The sequence below is a fragment of the Triturus cristatus genome, chromosome 10, assembly GCF_964204655.1.
Source record: "Triturus cristatus chromosome 10, aTriCri1.1, whole genome shotgun sequence".
Classification (NCBI taxonomy): domain Eukaryota; kingdom Metazoa; phylum Chordata; class Amphibia; order Caudata; family Salamandridae; genus Triturus; species Triturus cristatus.
Window position 1 is genome coordinate 566,258,699 of NC_140593.1, and position 18,849 is coordinate 566,277,547.

General features: G+C 48.4%; 1 protein-coding gene across 3 annotated transcripts in view; it reads right to left on the reverse strand.

The window, feature by feature from the left end:
* PDXDC1 (pyridoxal dependent decarboxylase domain containing 1) overlaps positions 1–18,849 on the reverse strand; it is a 360,469-nt gene that overhangs the window by 55,753 nt on the left and 285,867 nt on the right. The window lies entirely within an intron of this gene.

Consider the following 18,849-nt stretch of genomic DNA (forward strand, 5'->3'; position numbering starts at 1 on the left):
CCGAATATCCTTCTACAAGTTGATGATTCTGCCAAGATTCTACTATGTCTTTCAGACTCTCCCGATATCTGTACCACAGACTTGGTTCTGCACTCTGGATAGAGTCGCAACCTCCTTTCTCTGACACAAGTCCAGGCCTCACCTGGCCCTTGCCCTCTGCCAATATGTCCCATATGATGGAGACTTACGCGCGACCAACCTATATCTTTATTAACTTGCCTTACAACTCCTGGTGATATACGACTGCTTCGACGGGGGCTGGTTGGATCCTACTGACCTGTTGGAATTGTCACTTCAGGGCTTCCCTCAGATTATAGCCATGCTTCACAGATCTCCCGTACCCCACACGCTCCCTCAGTGACCAGAGTGATTCTCCTCACCTGGAGGGCTGTACTCCGCCATTCTCACTGGGACACTACAATTACGCAGCAAACACACCTTTGGCATGGCACCTAGCTGCATGAAGTGGCGCGCTACAGGGATTCGGGAGATGGGACCTCATCGGCATAACATAGCTGGACTACGTTTGGTCAGGGTCACACATAAGGTCCTTCCAAGATACCTATGCATTCACCTCCTCCCAATTTTACAAATACTTACAACTGCGACACGCACTCCAAACTCATGTATCCCAGATCGACCTTCTCCCAGAGTTTAGCCCGCTGGAGGCTAAGCTTTTTATTGGTGGACTGGGCAAGGGTGGCATCTCCAAACTTTACTGTACGGTAATAATGAACATCCTGGGTACATTGGATCACCTCAGCACTCGATGGGAGGGCTGTCTGGGTCTCCTTGAGGACGATGATTGGCGGGATGCACTGATGGCGCCTAGAGTCATCACCATCTCCTCCAAGCTGCGCCTGGTTCAAACTTATTATCTAGGCTATATCATGGCTACCTTACTATGGCCAGGCTGCATCAAGTGGGTCTCCTCCCTGAACCTTCATACCCCGGATGTAATGGTGCTCCTGCCAACTTATATCACATGGTGTGCCTGAGCACCAGGATTCAGGAGTTCTGGATTGAGGTGGTGGGGGATTTAACAGATGTGCGTGGTTGGGAGGTCACCATTTCACCTTTGGTGCTCTTGTTGGGGGTCCCTGAAGGCTCTGGGGACTCTAGGGCAGACCAGGCATTCCTAGCAAGAGCACTCATGATGGCCATAAAGGGACATTGCTGTTTGCTGGAAGAACCCTGTCCCTCACACCCTCTCACAATGGAAACATGCGGTGGATTGGTGTACGCAGCAGGAGCGACCCATATAAGAAGCCAGGGGCTGTCCCTTGCAGCATGGTTTTGTCTGGAGGAAGTGGCTGGGACAATTGTCTTAAGTCTGCATTCATTTGAAATGTTACTGATGTGTCACCTCTAAGTCATGATACTATAATCTTTTACTGGCCAGTACCGTGGTCAACTGCTATGTTACTGTCGGAATAATTGAGTGTCTTGTACCATCTGTGCAAAATTCAATAAAAAAGGTTTATCAAAACAAAAAAATCCTGACGGTAATGAAAAGATCTAGTCCTTGTTCTCCTCACTATTAAAAGATAACTAGCGCTACCTCAGGTTGCAGACGCCATTAATGTTCGGCCAGACGCCTCCTGCTTAGCTCGTCCACTCTGGCATTCAAGGAGTCCACCAGGTGGTTCACGATCCAGGAAATGTCCCGATAATCCAACCGATTCCAAAGGCACAGAGGCTATTAGCACTGGACCTATGACTGCACTAAGCCCTGCTTGTTGCACTATGACATGTCAGTGGTGCTGCCGTGAGAATCTCCACAAGTCTCTCTTTGATACAGGGCAGGAAGACCTTAAGCCGGCAACTAAAACAGATAGATATGGAGTTCGATTTTCATTTGACACCAAAGTCTTCAGATTTCTACCTCCCTCAGATAGAGTCCCAACCCTGTAATGATATGTTGGTAACAATGTTCAGCTCTGGTGGGCGAGGGAGCAAGGACTGCCGCTGGACTAATTTTACTCTAGCAGCACCCACTGTGGATAGTAAGACGTCTCATCCAAAACCTAGATGGTATCCCATAGATTTCCTATGAGCAGAGCCCACTGACACCTGGCGTAGTCAACATTGACGATGCGGGAGGCTAAGAAGCCTCAAAGCTGCTATCACCAAAATATAGGACTGAGGAAGAAACATCAGGATCATATACCAAATATACTGAGCTCGTTGGACAGAAAGACTTTGAACTACACTGTATCCAGTATAGCTTCAGTGAACGGCTACCTCTGCGTAGACGTTAGGTGCAATTTCAGCTCACTGACTGAACACCAATGATGACAAGAGGGTTGCCGTCGGCCTGAGGTGGTCTACGGAGGATTGTGGTGAGCTTGCCTTTAAAAGCCTGTCATCGAGGTAGAGAAAAACTGGTATCCCCAACCTCCGAAGGTGGGCAGCGACCACCACCATCAATTTCATGAACACCCGTGGTGAGACTGATGGGCAGCACTGCAAACTGAAAATGCGCCTGGCTGACCTAGGACGGTAGGTAATGTCTATGGGACTGCGCGAAGAGTATATGGTAATACATACCCTGCAGATCCAAGGATACCAACAATCCCATAGACCCCCCACCCCCCACCAAAGTCCACAGCAGGCAATATATGATCTACCACAATCATTTTGAATTTGTACTTCGCAGGAAAGAATTCAGAGGTACAAATGATAGGTGGTTGGCCTCCATCCTTTTTTGGCACAAAGAAATAGCACGGGTAACAGCCCTCTCCTCTTTCCAAGTCAGACACCCTCATGCTTGCACCTTTTGGAAGCAACATTTGCACCTCCTGTAACAATATGGAGCGGTGCTCATTTGAAAGGCAGTAAGATGGGTGGGGGGAAAGGAAAGATATGGTGCAGCAAAAAATAAAAAAAGGCCATGCTTAAAAAGATTTGTAAGAGCCATCTGCCAGATGTGATTAATTGCCATCCTGAGTGGAAATACTGAATCCTGTCACCCACAGGATTAGAGGGTGCATCTAAGAGGAAACTAAAGCGGCTTAGTGGCTGTTGCTGTAGGGGGTATTTCTGCAGGGAATGGGGACAGGGAAGTGTGGTGTCCCTGCTGAATCAAGGATATTTCCGCATTCTGACCTTCATGAATTGTTTAAGCCAGAGAGGCCCTGGGGTCTTTCAGGACTCCTGGTAAGATCTCACTGGCCATGTTCAGATGGCATGCTTGTAGCGACCTAACAAACAGACCCTATTAGCCGATCTGACAGCCAGGCTGGCCCAGGAGAACTTGTTTACCAGACGCCTAAATCATTTTGAAAGGTCTACACCGAGAAATCGCAGGTAAGGATTTGTGTTTCAACCTTCTTGGTGAACCTGAACCACTAGGCTCTCTGAGGTAGGGTGTTTAGTATGCCGTGGAGGAGTTACGCGCATCTCCAGCTTAATCTATGAGGAGACTCATGGTGTTCTCAAGGTTTTTCTTGAGAATGTGGTACCGGACACCATCACCTACATCGAGCATGCCTGTGGAAGACAGTCAGTGCCATAGATATGGTGTACACCCTTAAGCGCCGGGGGATACTCTTAACAGCTTTGGATGATAAATACTCCATTTACTCCCAAAAATCAACATGCAACCTGGCCGCCTATCAATTCACCGGTGGGCAGGAACAGAGTTTTGACAGTGTCCATTAAGGTATCAGTGGGGGTCTAGTTAAAGTGGAGCAAGTGCTCAGATGTGGCTCGCACAGACAGCTAAATTTCTGTTAAGACATTAGTCTCGGCCTAGACTGAAGGTAGCTGCAATCCCAGGACTACGATGCGAGTCAGTCCACTACTACAAACGATGTGCTGTCTTCTGTTGGTTGTCCAAATGGCGAGTCAAACCCTGTATCAGGGGATGTATCAAGCCCTCTTGTGGCGGCTCCTCCTCCTTTCAGAATCTGAGCCAATACAATAACCGCGCCTATGGCGCTGAATCCGCCCTGGCAGAAGCATTGGTAGAGAGTCAGGCCGTATGATGACCAGTTAGGCTTTAGTAGTTTTTATTGTGACATAAGCAAAGATTGGGCTGAAGTAGGTTTTGGGTCAGATATTGAAATCTGTACCAGATCCTCTTTGTGCAGGAGTGGCTTCGGTAACTGCATTGACAAGGAACGTATAGTTTACCGGTCGGTGTAGTTTTGCAGCTTGAAGACTTTCTGGATTCACTATGCTGTGCATTATTCCGCCATCTAGTGGTTGGGACGGAAATGTAGTCCTTCTCTTTTCTTTTTTTTTTTCGTGGCCCAGGTGTGCATCGACATACCACCATTTGGTGTCCTCCGTGACGTCGACGCGCTTCCTCAGTAAGCTTCCACCTTTGGTCGCCATCTTTGGATTCTTTTTTCTTGTCTTGTGTTACTTCTCTTCTTTTAACTTTAAAGTCATTCTCCTGTTTTAATTCTCTTCCTCCTGTCTCATCTTTCTGGCGGAGGAGGGTGGGATCGCTAGTGAATCCAGAAAGTCTTCAAGCTGCAAAACTACACCGACAGGTAAAAAACTATATGTTTTGCAGCGTGAATCTTTCTGGATTCACTATGCTGTGCATAGTAGCAGTTTGTCATTTTTGTGGTGGTTGGGTGGAACATGAGCTCTGGCTACTGAATATATGCTGTAAGACTTTGTCTCACTTGCGCTTCCTTGTTCATTTGAATATCTACACAGTAGTGCTTAGTGAACGTGTGAACTGAAGACCATGTTGCGTCTTGGCAAATGTGTTAAATAGGTGTGTTCGCTTGAAATGCAATTGTTGCTCCTTTCTTCCTTGTTGAGTGAGCATGAGCTGCTCCTTGTAATGGTTGCCCTGCTTGTTTGTGGCAGAGTCGTATGGTTTGTGCAATCCACCGTGCAATGGTATTTTTGGTAACTGTTCGTCTCAAAAAACTGCTGGCAAAGGATACAAAGAACTGCTTTGTCTTTCTCCACTTCTTTGTCCTTTCTATATAGTGCATTACTGCCCTCCTGGCAGCCAGTGTGTTTAACACCCTTTCTGTGCTTGTGGATGGTTTTTGGAAAAAACATACTATTTGAATTGTCTGATTGATGTGGAACCGTGAAACCACCTTTGGCATGAAATGTGGGTCTGTTCTCATCACAATCCTATCATTGTGTCTTTGTAGGTAGGGCTCTTGAAGTGTTAGCGCCTTTAATTCACTCACTCTTCGTAGTGATGTGATAGCTACTAAGAAGGCTGTCTTTAGCGTGAGCATGTGCAGTGTAGCTTTGTGAATAGGCTAAAATGATGCCTTCATCAACTGAGTTAGCACTATGTTGAGGTTCCATGCTGGTGCTGGCATTCTGTTTGGAGGTGCGATTCTCTTAGCCCCTTCTAGAAATCTCTTTACTACTTGGCAGGTGAAGAAACTCTTTGCTGTTTCTCCTCTTGTGTAAGCCACTATCGCCGCCAAGTGCACCCTTAGGGATGTGTAGCTCAGCTTATTTTGTAGAGGATGCGTTAAGTATTTTAGTACTTTTCCTTTGTAGTTTCTCACTAATGCACCATTCGGAGAATCTTTTCCACTTTGCTACGTAGCACTTTCTTGTGGTAGGTCTCCTTGCCTCCCTGAGCACCGCCATTGCGCTTGCTGGTAGTTTGAGGTGTGCAAATGCTAGGTCTTCAGGAGCCATGCTGCTAGGCTGAGGCTCTCTGGCTCTGGGTGTAGCACCATTCCGTTCTGCATTGTTAACAGGTCCCTTCTTTTGGGAAACCTGTGTGCTGGCGCTTGTGCCATCTCTACTATTTGTGAGAACCAGGACTGTCTGGCCCACTGAGGTGCTATTAGTATTAGAGTCATGTTGCTGATCCTGCATTTGTTGAGTACCCTGTGTATCAGTGGTATCGGGGGAAAAGCGTAGGCAAATGTCTTGACCAACTTATCCTTATCTTGGGACCGATGGTCTGGTTGCAAAGTGTTGGCATTTTGCATTTAGGTGTGTTGCAAATAGGTCTATTTGCGGTGTACCCCATTTTCGGAATAGTTTCTCTATTTCCTGTTGGTTGAGCTCTCATTCGTGGGATGCTGACGTCTGCCTGTTGAGTCTGTCTGCTTTCACATTGTCCTTCCCTGGGAGATGTATTGCTGGTATGTCTATTCTTAGTGGAATGACCCATGCCCATATTTCCGGTGCTAGCCCTGATAGTGCCACTGATTTTGTTCCTCCTTGTTTGTTGATGTAGAACATGGTGGTTGTGTTGTCTGTTTGGATCAACACCCTGTTGCCGTACAGCTCCTTCTGAAAGGCTTTTAAGGCAAGGTAGTTGATGTGTTTGACCGCATCCTGCTGCAACCAAAACTCTCACACCTTGAGTGTGTTCATCTGCGTGCCCCACCCCAGCTGGGAGGCGTCTGTTGTGGTGGTCACTGTTGGAGTTGGCTGTGTGAATGGTTTCCCCTGTTATATGTTTTCCTTGTTCCACCACTCTATTTCCTGATGCACTGCGTGTGTGACAACCACTAGATCTTCCCAACTCCCTGTTGCCTGTGACCATTGCTGCTGTATACTTTCCTGGAACGGTCTCACGTGGAGGCGATTATTTGGGACCAGGTGTATGTATGATGCCATCATTCCCATTAGTTTGCTCGCTGTCCTCACTGTCAGAGCTAGCCCCTTGTGATAAAGATGTGTCTCCTTCAGTATTGCCAAAGTTCTCTTTGTGCCGGGGAACACCTTCCCTGTATGGTGTTGATCTCTGCCCCTAATAATATCTTCACATGTTCCGGTTCTATTGAAGACTTCCCCAATGGATTGAAAAACCCAGTTGGACTAGCGTTTCTATGACCTGCTGGATGTGTTGTTTGCATTTACTGTAAGAGCTTGCCTTTACGAACCAGTTGTCGAGGTAGGGGTATACATGTATTCCTTGCCTCCTTAGGTGTGCTGCTACCGCTGCTAGGCATTTTGATAACACCTTTGGTGCGGATTTGAGTTTAAATGCCAGCACTGTGAACTGGTAGTGAGTTTGGTTGACCACAAACCTTAGTAGGTGTTTGTGTTTTTTGTTGATGGGGATGTGTAAGTACGTGTCTTTTAAATCTATATTTGCCATGTAATCCTCTTCCTGTAACTGGGGTATTACCTCCTGCAGAGATGTCATTTTGAATCTTTGTGTCCTTATGAACTTGTTTAAGAACCTTAGATCCAGAATAAGTCTTAGCGTTTCGTCCACTTTTGGTACGAGGAAGTAATAGGAGTAAACTCCCTTGTTTCTTTCCTTGTACGGCACTATCTCTATTGCCTCCTTGCTGAGCAGTTCCTGTGCCTCTAGTAGCAAGAAAGAAAGTTCCTTTGCCGAGTGCACCTAGTTGTTTGGCCTCTTGTTTGGAGGTTGTTTTTCTAGCTCTATACAGTAGCCGTATTGTATGAGGTTTAGTATCCATTTGCCCTTTGTGACCTTTCTCCATTCCTGGAAGAAGTCCCTTATCCTGCCTCCTACTGGTGTTATACGTTCGAGGAACTGTTTGTCTTGTAGAATCAGTTTTGGTGTTGTCTTCTGTTTTGATGCCCCCCCTAGAGGTGTTGTCTGGGTGGGCGTTTGCCTTATGGCGAAGTCACTTGGAGGTGGATTGTTGCTCTCCTCTCCGTGCCTGTCCTCGTCCGTTTGAGCGCCCTCGAAAGGACTGGCCTCGTGGCTGGTACTACCAGTTTTGCTGCTGTTGATGGCCTGGCTGCTTCCTTGATAACCTTGTTAGAAGGCTTGGTGCGATGTACCAGGTTGGTTGTTTCCCTTACCTGCTGGTCCTCTTGAGGGTGTACCCCTCCTCATCCCTCTGAACTGCAGTGCTCCCATGGACCTTGCTGTCTCGTTGTCCTTTTTGAGCTGAGTTAACTGGTCGTCAACTGGAGTTCCAAAAAGCTGTTCTCCGTTGAAGGGTGTGTTAAGGATGTTGTTCTGTACTTAAGGCTTGAAGCCTGAAATCCTTAGCCAGGCGTGCCTTCTCTCTTTCACCCCGATCATCATCTGCCTGCTGGATGTCTCCGCTGCATCCAGGGCAGACTTCAAACATGTGTTAGCCATGTTTTTCCCTTCCCCTACCAAGTGGCCTGCCCTCTGCTGGTACTGTTCTGGTAGATGCTTCAGGAGTTGCCCCACCTCCTCCCAGTGCTGGTATGCGTGCCTGTTGATTAGAGCATTTGAGTTGGCGATGCGCCATTGAATCGCCGCACTCCGTTCCACTTTCCTCCCCATCAGGTTCATTCTCCTACTCTCCTTGTCTGGAGGTGGCCCGGCATTCATGGGTACATTGGCCCTTTTCCTAGCTGTTGCTGTTATTTTTGAATCCAAAAATAACAATAATAACAAATGCAAAAATAACAATTGATGGACAGAATGCAGAACAATGTCATACATTCACCCCAGTACAGAGATCTGGGCCTAAATCCATCGTTTTTTTGCTCACCATGCCATTCCAGTTTGAACCCAGCCATATGCAAATCAGTCTTGACCCTGTGCCCCATGGGAACAGTCCAGCCCGAACTGCCAAGCCAGGTCCTCCCTGGACAGGAAACAAGCATCCTAGGACCGGTTTCGGGCTTTCAGCCCTCATCAGCCAGGATAGCCTGATTCCAGTGGCATGGAGAGCAAGGGACTCACGTCTGAGCATACCCTTCCCACTCGGGGTGACAAATGCAAAAATAACAATTGATGGACAGAATGCAGAACAATGTCATACATTCACCCCAGTACAGAGATCTGGGCCTAAATCCATCGTTTTTTTGCTCACCATGCCATTCCAGTTTGAACCCAGCCATATGCAAATCAGTCTTGACCCTGTGCCCCATGGGAACAGTCCAGCCCGAACTGCCAAGCCAGGTCCTCCCTGGACTGGAAACAAGCATCCTAGGACCGGTTTCGGGCTTTCAGCCCTCATCAGCCAGGATAGCCTGATTCCAGTGGCATGGAGAGCAAGGGACTCACGTCTGAGCATACCCTTCCCACTCGGGGTGACAAATGCAAAAATAACAATTGATGGACAGAATGCAGAACAATGTCATACATTCACCCCAGTACAGAGATCTGGGCCTAAATCCATCGTTTTTTTGCTCACCATGCCATTCCAGTTTGAACCCAGCCAATTGCAAATCAGTCTTGACCCTGTGCCCCATGGGAACAGTCCAGCCCGAACTGCCAAGCCAGGTCCTCCCTGGACTGGAAACAAGCATCCTAGGACCGGTTTCGGGCTTTCAGCCCTCATCAGCCAGGATAGCCTGATTCCAGTGGCATGGAGAGCAAGGGACTCACGTCTGAGCATACCCTTCCCACTCGGGGTGAATCAGCTGGTATTGAACCCTGAATGTATGCAGGGTCCTTGGAGGAATCTTTGTACTTTTTTTCGGTCCTCAGGGTCACTGATTTACATACAGCTGGCTCCCTGAAGGCCTCCCTGCCCTGGCCCAGCACACTTGGGAGCATGGGCAGGAACTGGCTTCTTGTTTGTGAAGGTAGCAGAGTCTCCAGGAGAAAACAAGCCTTGGGTTTCTCCTCCTCTAACTTCACTCCATATGTCTCTGCAGTCTTTTTTATAACCATATTATAGATCCCTATATCGTCCGGCGATGAAGGCCTCGAAGGATATGAGTCTACACCTTCTTCCGGTATTTCGGCGTCGAAATCGTGCCACTCCAAGTCTTGTGCCTCTGAGGACGTCAAGTCCTGGTAGATTTGCTGATCCTCCTCGCCTTCGCCCTCGAAGTAATACAGGACCTCTTCCTCCTGTTCCTCGACCGGTTCCGGCATTTTTGGCGGTTCAGGGTCCTTGTCGCCCCCTTCGGCTTTGACCGCGGGCTTCGGTGGGATGGTGTACTGGCTCATCCTTTCATCAAAGTCCTTTTCTCGTTGCAGGATGCTTGCCATTTCAGCCTCGAGCCTCCTTTTCTTTCTTTCCATCTCGGCCGCTTGTTCGGCGTTGAGAGTCTGGGCACTTCGCTTCGAGGTCATCGACATCGAAGCCGCTGTTGACCCTTCTTTTCTCGGGATCGAGGGGTCCTTTTCGAGGCCAGCCTTCGACGACCTTGATTTTTCTTGGGTATTCGCCATCTGGGAGTCCTTTTCAAAGGATCGCTGGGCTGCTTGTCCTTGGGTGCTGTTGCTTTCGCTGAGTGTTTCGACAGCAATGCTCCCTTCGAGGACTTGGCTGCACTCTTACGAGTGTTGGTCGACTGTCTGGAGGTAGACAACGCTCTTACCCCCTTAGACATATTCTTTTCGCCCTAGACGACTGTGCAGTCCTCCGGCGATGTTGTCCTCTTCTCCACTGGAGAGGCCTAAGTCTCGGAGCGATGGAGGTGGCCCCTGCCCCTGCATGGTGTAGTTTGCCCTTTTCTGACTCTCTCTTACTCTGAGGGTCTTCTGTGTGAATGCCGAGCAGGCGTTGCAGTACTCACTGTTATGGTCAAGCAGCAGGCTGGAGGTTGCAGACTAGATGCTGGTCCTTCTGCGCGTATTTGTGGTGGCAATTGTCACAGAACTTGAATGGTGTCTTGTCCATCCCCGCACTCAGGAAGCCCCCTGTGTGCGCATTTTCCGTTGAACGTCGAATTCTCGGGTGTAATCCTTCTTCGTCGTCCCGGTTACCTGACCTGTAGTCGGGTGTGTTGAAAATTAGATTTCGTCGTTTTTCTGTTGTCTTTCGTCGATTCTCTCTCCAAAACCTCTGGAACTCTTCGGTGACAATCCAGACCCAACAGCGGAAAAAAGAATCTAAAGATGGCAACCAAGTTGGGAGCTTCCGGAGGAAGCGTGTCGACGTCACGGAGGACAACAAATGGTGGTATGTCGACGCCCACCTGGGCCACACAAAAAAAGAGAAGAAAGACTACAATTACGGACCCAACCACTAGATGGCGGAATAATGCACAGCATAGTGAATCCAGAAAGATTCACGCTGCAAAACTATTTGGCACAGGTCCTGGAGCCAGAGTAGACTTATGTACCAGGGACCTGGAACAGATTTTAAAGGCACGGAGAGCCTGGAGAACAGAACCATTGGGGGGAATTAGACAGCAGGCCCATGCCATTCCTGTTGGCTTGCGGTGTGCTAGAGGGAGACATAAACCATCGAAAATGTGCAGCATGGCCTCAAACTGCTGCAGCGTCACAGAGGGCTCAGGAAACTTGAGCACACAAGGATAAATAGGGAAATCAGCTCAGCGACCGAAGACCCCGAGAAGGATCGAATGACACTGTGATGCCATCACACCCTCTCCTTGGATACGGAGTACATGGATTAGGTTGAGTCCTGGTTTACTTTATGTTTCCTCTTGGACTTACATTTAGACTTACTGGAGACCTTTGACCGCAAGTCTGTACTCTCATGGGAACCGCGTCCATATACGCAACCAGGAGTGGGACTACCTTGGGGGCTTTGACTTCTTATGTTCAGTGATATACGGTTTTGCTTCTTGGTCCCGAATTGAAATTGGGTGCATATGGACACGGAGGCGTGTCCCCTGCCCAATCACCCGTGACACCTCATACAGATTTGTGACCACCATCTGTTTTTGAAGTAAGAGCATGGTTTGAAAGCTGTAGTTTCAAGAGGGGATATTGCTCCCTAGCACAATGGATAACAAATTTGGCAGCAGAGTTCTGGATACAGTCAGAAGGCGCAGGAAGAAAGGAAGTGACATAAGTTTAACACAAGAGAAAAAATACAATGCTTAGCTCAATATGCCCTATAACATACTATGAGCATAGAATTCTTTCAAATTGTGCCACCAAAGTTTCATTAATGATGGGGTTCTACATCAGTTGAATGTCATTGGAGTGTTAAACTGCCACACACTCCAGGCAAAATGTCTACAAATGCTGCTGCAGCTGCAAAAAGGAGGCTTTGCGTTAAGGTCCTGTTCATGGTGAGGAAAGACTCTGGTCGTCTCTCCCCGATTAAGATGTATGAGGACAGAAGTAAGAAAAACGTTTTTTATGTTAACTTAGGGAGCGCTTCCTTGCTCTGGGTATTTCGGTGGTTTGAATCCACAGGAACTGCAAGGCCTTACAAAAGGCTCCCTACGTTGTCTAGGACAGCTTTAGCTAGATGGAACTGTTGTGAACCTTAGGGGATGGGGTAAAGAAGTGCCTACAGTTTATGTATAAAATAAATCTATCTTGTTCTAGAGTGTGGAGGTATGTGTGGAAGGGCAGCCAAATATCTGAGGGCGGGATGTGGGGAGCAGCATAATCCTACCCAACACTCTCACATCAGCCCATACACTCCAGCCACTCTGAGGGAGTGGGCGGCCTGGCACTTCCCCAGCATAGCGCAATCTACCTCTTACCCAGTAACAACGCTAGGGGGACGAGGCGACGGAATGGGACGGGAAAGTTTTGTGTAGCCCATTAGTGCGATCAGAGAGTCTGGGGTCATCTCCGTTTCAATCATGGCGGATATGTGCGCGTAGATGGCTACCCAGTAGGCGGCCACCACCAGGCATGTCCAGGTTACATATGCAAAATCCGCTCCTGGAGCATGGCACTTCAGACATCTATCAGATCTGGTATGATCGAATTTAGCAATATCCAATGGGGAAAGATAGCATCGATGTATGTATTTGAAATGTAGTAATTTGTGCCTTTGGCTGATTTGTGCACAGCAGTTGGTCCAAATCCGATCGTTAATGGGAACCCCCCCACTCGGTCTCCCAGACCCCCCGCACCTGCGTGGTGGTATCTGGTTTCAGGGCCATCCATGAATGGTAAATTCTAGATGTCATGTGTCCTCCGTCTGCAGCAGTGACCACCATTGCCGGAGGTGGAAAATCCTGAGGGGCCAGCGGGCAGGAGGGCATAAGGGACAGCAGAGTATTCTGGAGTCACCAGAAAATAAAAAGGCCCATTTAGGGTTTGTGCCATGCCTGTGCATTTTCTGTAAGGTGTAGGATGCGGCCATCTGGGAACAGGTTGTCTATAGTGAATAGGTTATGCTGGCATAGTGTGAGTTTGACTAGTGTTTTTCGTGTGAGTGGGAGCCATGGGTTATCATGAAGGGGAAGGGCACCAGAATAGAGAGATCCTCCGCCCAAGCATGCGCCACAGCCTACACCAGGCCCAGCATGTGTTGGAGACTGTCTGGACATCCCAGATCTCCAACGGTATGCCCTTGGGTAAGATCTGTGAGTGTAGGAGTCCATCCAGCTGGGCGCGCTCAGGGTAAAGATACGGAATGCGGGCGTCAGGGTGGTAACAGCGATACGTGAAGTGGCATTGGGCGGCCAGGTAATTTAGGCAGAAGTCGGGAACCCCAAGGGGGAGAGTAAGGGTGTTCCAGCGTACCTGGGGCGATCTTTTGCCCAGACTAGTCGCAGAAGAATGCCACGTAGAATACGCAAAAGTCTGGAGAAGAGATATAAATAGCGGGGAAGTAGAACCATCTTAATAATGGCCAAGCGGCCAGCTATGCATAGGGGCAGTCGGCCCAGCAGTCTAACTGCGCCGCGAGGGCTGATATTGCCGGACCATAGTTGCGCAGTAGAATTTGGTCTCGATTTCTGTGAATGTGGATACCCAAGTATTTGACACCCTCCTCAGCCCATCTGAGGGGGTAGTCCGCAGGTGGTGGTTGGGCAGTGTCCATGAATAGAAAAAGCTCAGATTTTGTCCAATTGATACAGAGTCCTGAAAGGTCCCCGTAGCGCGCAATCTCCTGCACGATTGGGGGCAGATTGTGTTGCGGGTGCCTAATGAAAAGTAGGAAGTTGTCTGCATAGAGAGATAGCAATAGATGGCCGTGGGTGAGTTGCAACCTGCAGTGTGAATGCCGATCTTGCAGAGCACGGACCAGTGGGTCCATCACAATTATGAAGTGGAGGGGTGCCTCGCAGCACAGGGAACGTATCGGTGCACCATTAATCCGGAGGCGAGTTGTGGATTTAGTATATAAGAGGAAACGGGGGGGGGGGAGGGGGGGGGTTGGGTAGGAACGGACGGACAACCAATTTACAGAGAACAGCCGGCAGCAAAAGCCATTTTAGGGAATCTTACGCCTTTTTGGCATCCAACAGAGCCACAACCACCGGTGTAGCAGGGGAGACTTTGTTGAGCATGGCGAATATGGTTCAAAGGTTGACTGAGGGCTGGAGAGATAATCTGCTCCAACAATAGTGCTAGTCTAGTGGAGAGTATTTTTGCCAGCGTTATATTATCTAAATTTAGCAACGATAGGGGACAGTAGGAGGCACAGCGACTGGGGTCCTTGTCAGGTTTCAACAATATCATCGAGAAAGCATTGCAAAGTGGAGATGGCAGCATGATTCAGTGTATAGTGTAAGGAGTTGTGGTGCAAGTTGTCGCTTAAAAGCTTTATAGAAAGCTCAGGTCAGGCCGTCCAGTCCCAGCGCCTTTGACCAGTCTAGAGCCGGGATTGCTTGCATCACCTCCTCCAAGGTAAGAGGTTCACCGAGAAACTCTCATTGGCCATTTGTGAGCCAGACCACTGCGACCTCCGAGGAATGAGGAGATCTCAGAAGAAGCGTCAGTACCATGGGAGGCATGGAGCTCCTGGTAATACTGCTTGAATTCAGTCAAGATCGCTCTCCACCCATGATAGCAGCTCCTGAGTCGGTGTGGAGTTCGGCAATGTAATTTTGCAGCCTGTCTGGGCGCAATGAATGGGCAAGGATGCGGCCCCTCCCCATTACGGCTAGCCTTGGTATGTTTGCTGAGGTATGCAATATCTCTATCTGCGTGCTCGCGGAGCTTCACCAGTAGATCCGAGCATAGGTGTAGTCGGGCCTCACAATTAGCCACAACCGCCTGCTCCAGGTCCCGCAGCCTGCCCTTGATCCGTTGTAGCTGAATGCGAATATCACAGAGTATGCCTGGGTATTTGGAGATGCACACCCTGCAAAAGTATGCCTTGAAGGCATCCCACAGACTTGCCCGGGTGGATACCGTGCCTCTATTCAGTGTAAACTATTTGGTAAGGGAGGTTAAGCAATTTACTATGGAACACTGGGTCAGGGAGAGCTTCACTGTGAAACCTCCAGCTATGTGCAAGGGTACAGCTGTATGGGATCTCTAATTTAAGCAAAACAGGGCTGTAGTCTGGGGAGGATGCATAGGTGGACATGTGGTGCAGAGTAAAATGCAAATCCTGTGGTGGATTGGTGGTGGGTGCTCCAGGCGTCTAGCAGAGCATATGTATCAGTGATTTGACGAAATATTTCTGTAGCCTGGGGCTTGTTGGTAGGTGTTACACTGGTTGAGTCAGTTTGTAAACATTGTGGCATGTTAAGGTCACCACCAAGTATTAAATGGTCTACCTCAAAGCATTCCAGGCGGGTATATAAGTCCTGGAAAAAGTCAGGATAGTCAGCATTTGGAGCATAAATGTTTATCAATAAAATATTTTTGTCTTTTAAGATACCCTGCAGGACTAAATAATGGCCATTCGGGTCAGAGTGGCAGTTGCGGTAAAGGAAAGGGATGTTGTTATGGATCAGGATGCAAGATAGGAGCTATAACATGAGAAATATCGATGTTGGCCCCAGTGTTCGGCGAAAACGTGATCAGTGTGGGGAGAGAGGTGGGTCTGTTAATTTTGATATTGTGTCTATTCAGGTATGAGAGAACCTGCTTCCCTTTCCGCTGGTTGTTAATGCCACAGATGCTCCATGATATGACAGGGATATCAACCATTCTGGTCACTGTAGAGGCTGATGACATCTGGAGAAGATGGGATAACAATTAGCGAGAAGCATGTGATGGGGTGCAGTCAGTGACATGTGGTGTAGCATGTAGCAATAAAAGTCAATCTAACTCTAACAAAAAACAACTCCCCAAGTCCCCATACTCATACCAGATTGAATGTTATCCAGCAAATCCGAAGTGGAAAAGAAAAAACAAAAAAAATAAAAGAAACCCCAATATACAACAGTTGGTGATCACCATTGGGGTGTAACAACAACTTGGTCACTGACAGCCCATCTTGAATTAGTTATACAATGCAAATAGTTAACTACCGCTAGTAAACAACAGTACTGTGGACTAGTTACAGAAACATAGGTGTTGGTGACCAGGAGCAGAAGACTGGACCACACCCGCAGGGGGCCCGCAAACACCAGGTCCAGCACCCATCAAGCGGAGGCATCGCAGGAGGTGGGGCGAACATTCAGACTGTTCTGGCCCAGGGTGCGCAGACGTTGATAGTTGAGATGAGGGGGACTCCGTACAGATAGTTTTACAGAATGCAGCCACAGTGCCAATGCAGCGAAAGTGGTAGATAAGCTGTAGCGATCAAAGAGATGTGTCAGGAGTTTTTCCAAATAGTCTTTTGGGCGCCCCATGTAGGTGTCTGCAATTCCTGAAATACGTATGTTGTTCCGGTGAGACCTGGCTTTAAGATCCTCACTTTTTAAGGCCACTTGCTTTAATAAATGCTTCTTCTTGTCCATTTGCTTCAGCGTCATGGTGGAAGTATACTTCAAGTCGGAGATCCTCTTTTCCGTGTCCTCCACTCGGATCCCATGTCTATCCAGCCTCTCTCTCAGCTTATCATTGCGACCTACAAGCGTATCTAAGCGAGCTTCCATTTAGCTGAAACCCGCCTTGAGTTAATCCATTATAGTTGCCATGTTGCTAGGGGTGGCTACGTCTAGGCCGCCATCTGTGGGATCATCTGTATCAAGAGTGAGAGCTTTGGCCCCCAGTAGTTTTCATACGGTCAAATGTGAGCCACCGTTGCTTGGGGTCTGTGTGACCCATGGAATGACATGGGTGCACAGCAGCAGCAAGGGTAGGGGACTTAGAAGTTTGAATCGTCACTGCAGTGTCACAGGAGGGCACCGTTTTGTCTGGGGGTTCTGGTCCTGGCCGTCCTCAAGCAGATGTGGTGTGTGGTCACAGAAGTGTTGCCACAGGAATGTGAGATCAAGATTCCTGATAATAACTGAGTCCGCTGCCCCCAGGAGGGGGGCAGGGAGTGATGTGATCATTGCAGGTGCGAGGCAGAGCACAGGGCAGTACTAGTGCATTTTCAAATGGCAGCCCGTCAGCAGGGCAGTGCTTCTGGGGCCCCACGTAGGCCACCAGGTTTCCAGCCAGCAAAGGGTGCTGGAGTATGGGCCCCACCACCCTGGGCCAGTGCAGAGTTTAATGTGGGCACTGCACTTACCGCCGCAGACTTGCTCAGGCGCCTGGCCTGCAGCTGCGGATGGTCTCCGGCCCATCGCCACCAGAGCGCCATCAGCAGGTCTCCCAGCGGGATCCATGATGCGGCCGCTGCACAGCCCGGCCTGCAGCAGGCACCAGCCAGGAGGCGTGCACCAGGCCTCAACTAGCGCCGCCCGCCTCCTCCCGCAGGTCGTCCCAGCTGGTATTTGTCAATGCCGGAGGAGGGCCCCAATCAGCAGGTTCCTCAGGCTGCAGCACTTGATCTGCAATCCCACGGAGTAGTCCCAGGGGAATGGGAAGAGGAGCCTGTGCGCATCACCAACGGGATCGGGTTATCCCTGCCTCAGGATCACCCACGGCCCCTGTCACCGCAAGGCCTCCGAGGTGTTATCGGTCACACCCCTCCTCTCTCGCCGCATCCATGTCGGCTAGGCCTCTGTTCCGCAATAGCATGGTCCCATGGTGCCACCAGGTTTCCCGCTAGTCCAGCATGGCTCACACGGTGGTCTGTGAGTGGTGTTGGTGGAGGCAGATATAGGCTGACGACACCGGAGCCTCACAAGAGTGCAGCCATCTTGGTGGCGGTTGTGGCCACGCCCCCCCAACATCTTATCTTCTTAGCTAAATAACTAGTCATTTCTTTCAATGTTTCAATTTTGTAGCCACAGACACAGGTTTCACTCTTCTGGAGCTCTTTGGTAGAGCAAAGCCGGTACTTGGTGCCAAACTTGTTTGCATCATTACATTTAATAACCAGTGATTTTCCTAACTGGCCACCAAACAGCATGTTATTGCAAGGGTATTCTCCCTTTGGTGCATAGTCATTGGCTATGGGAACCGTTTTAAGGAAAAAACACAACCCTTCATTAAGCAGTACTTAAAACAGGACTGGAACTCACCAATAGAGAATCTAAGGTTAGTAATCAGTGGATCTGTGACCTCAGAAGATCAGTGTGTAGATTTCTCAAGAGGTCAAGTTTAAATTCAAATACACTGCTATATTCCCTGCAGGCATGAGACTATTACATTGATACTCATACATGTCATGGTGCTGTAATGGCTTAAAGGCTCTGTTACTGTCCATCTCATAATACCATACTCCCAACATGTTGCTACCACTTTTAACCCACCCTGGCAAGAACAACTGGTTAGAAGATTTCAAGTCCTTCAAAATCCTTTCAGAAAACTTCACTTCTCTAATATAAATTGCAAAAATGCCCCTAGCAAGCACAAAACATGTTACACAATGTGAAGAAAGGCTGTTAAAAATAAAGGAGGGAACTGTGACAAATCCAGAATACAGAAAATAGCAAAATGTAAAACCAGCCCCTAAAGACCCCACTAATAAGAAACGCTACAGAACTAAGATGCGGATGAAAAAAACGCAGACACAGGTTCTTCGAGCTTTAGCCTTAAAACATGTAGAGCCCGGTTTTCCGCGAAAGCTCATTAATAGGGAAACTCTAATTGAGTTTAATTATTGGTTTAAACTTTTAGGATGTGTTTTTCCAAATCCCATTCACCAGCTGGACTTATTGTAGCACTAATGAAATATGATTTAGATACTATTTTTTAGTTTATATTGCGGATTATTATTATTTATTTCATTATGAATTTTATTATATATTGTCTGTTTCCTGTTTTAATTTTTGATGTTCTCTTTTATGGTTGCAAAAAGAACCTAATAAAGAATATTTGACTAACTGAGATCCCAAGGTGACGAAGGTACTATT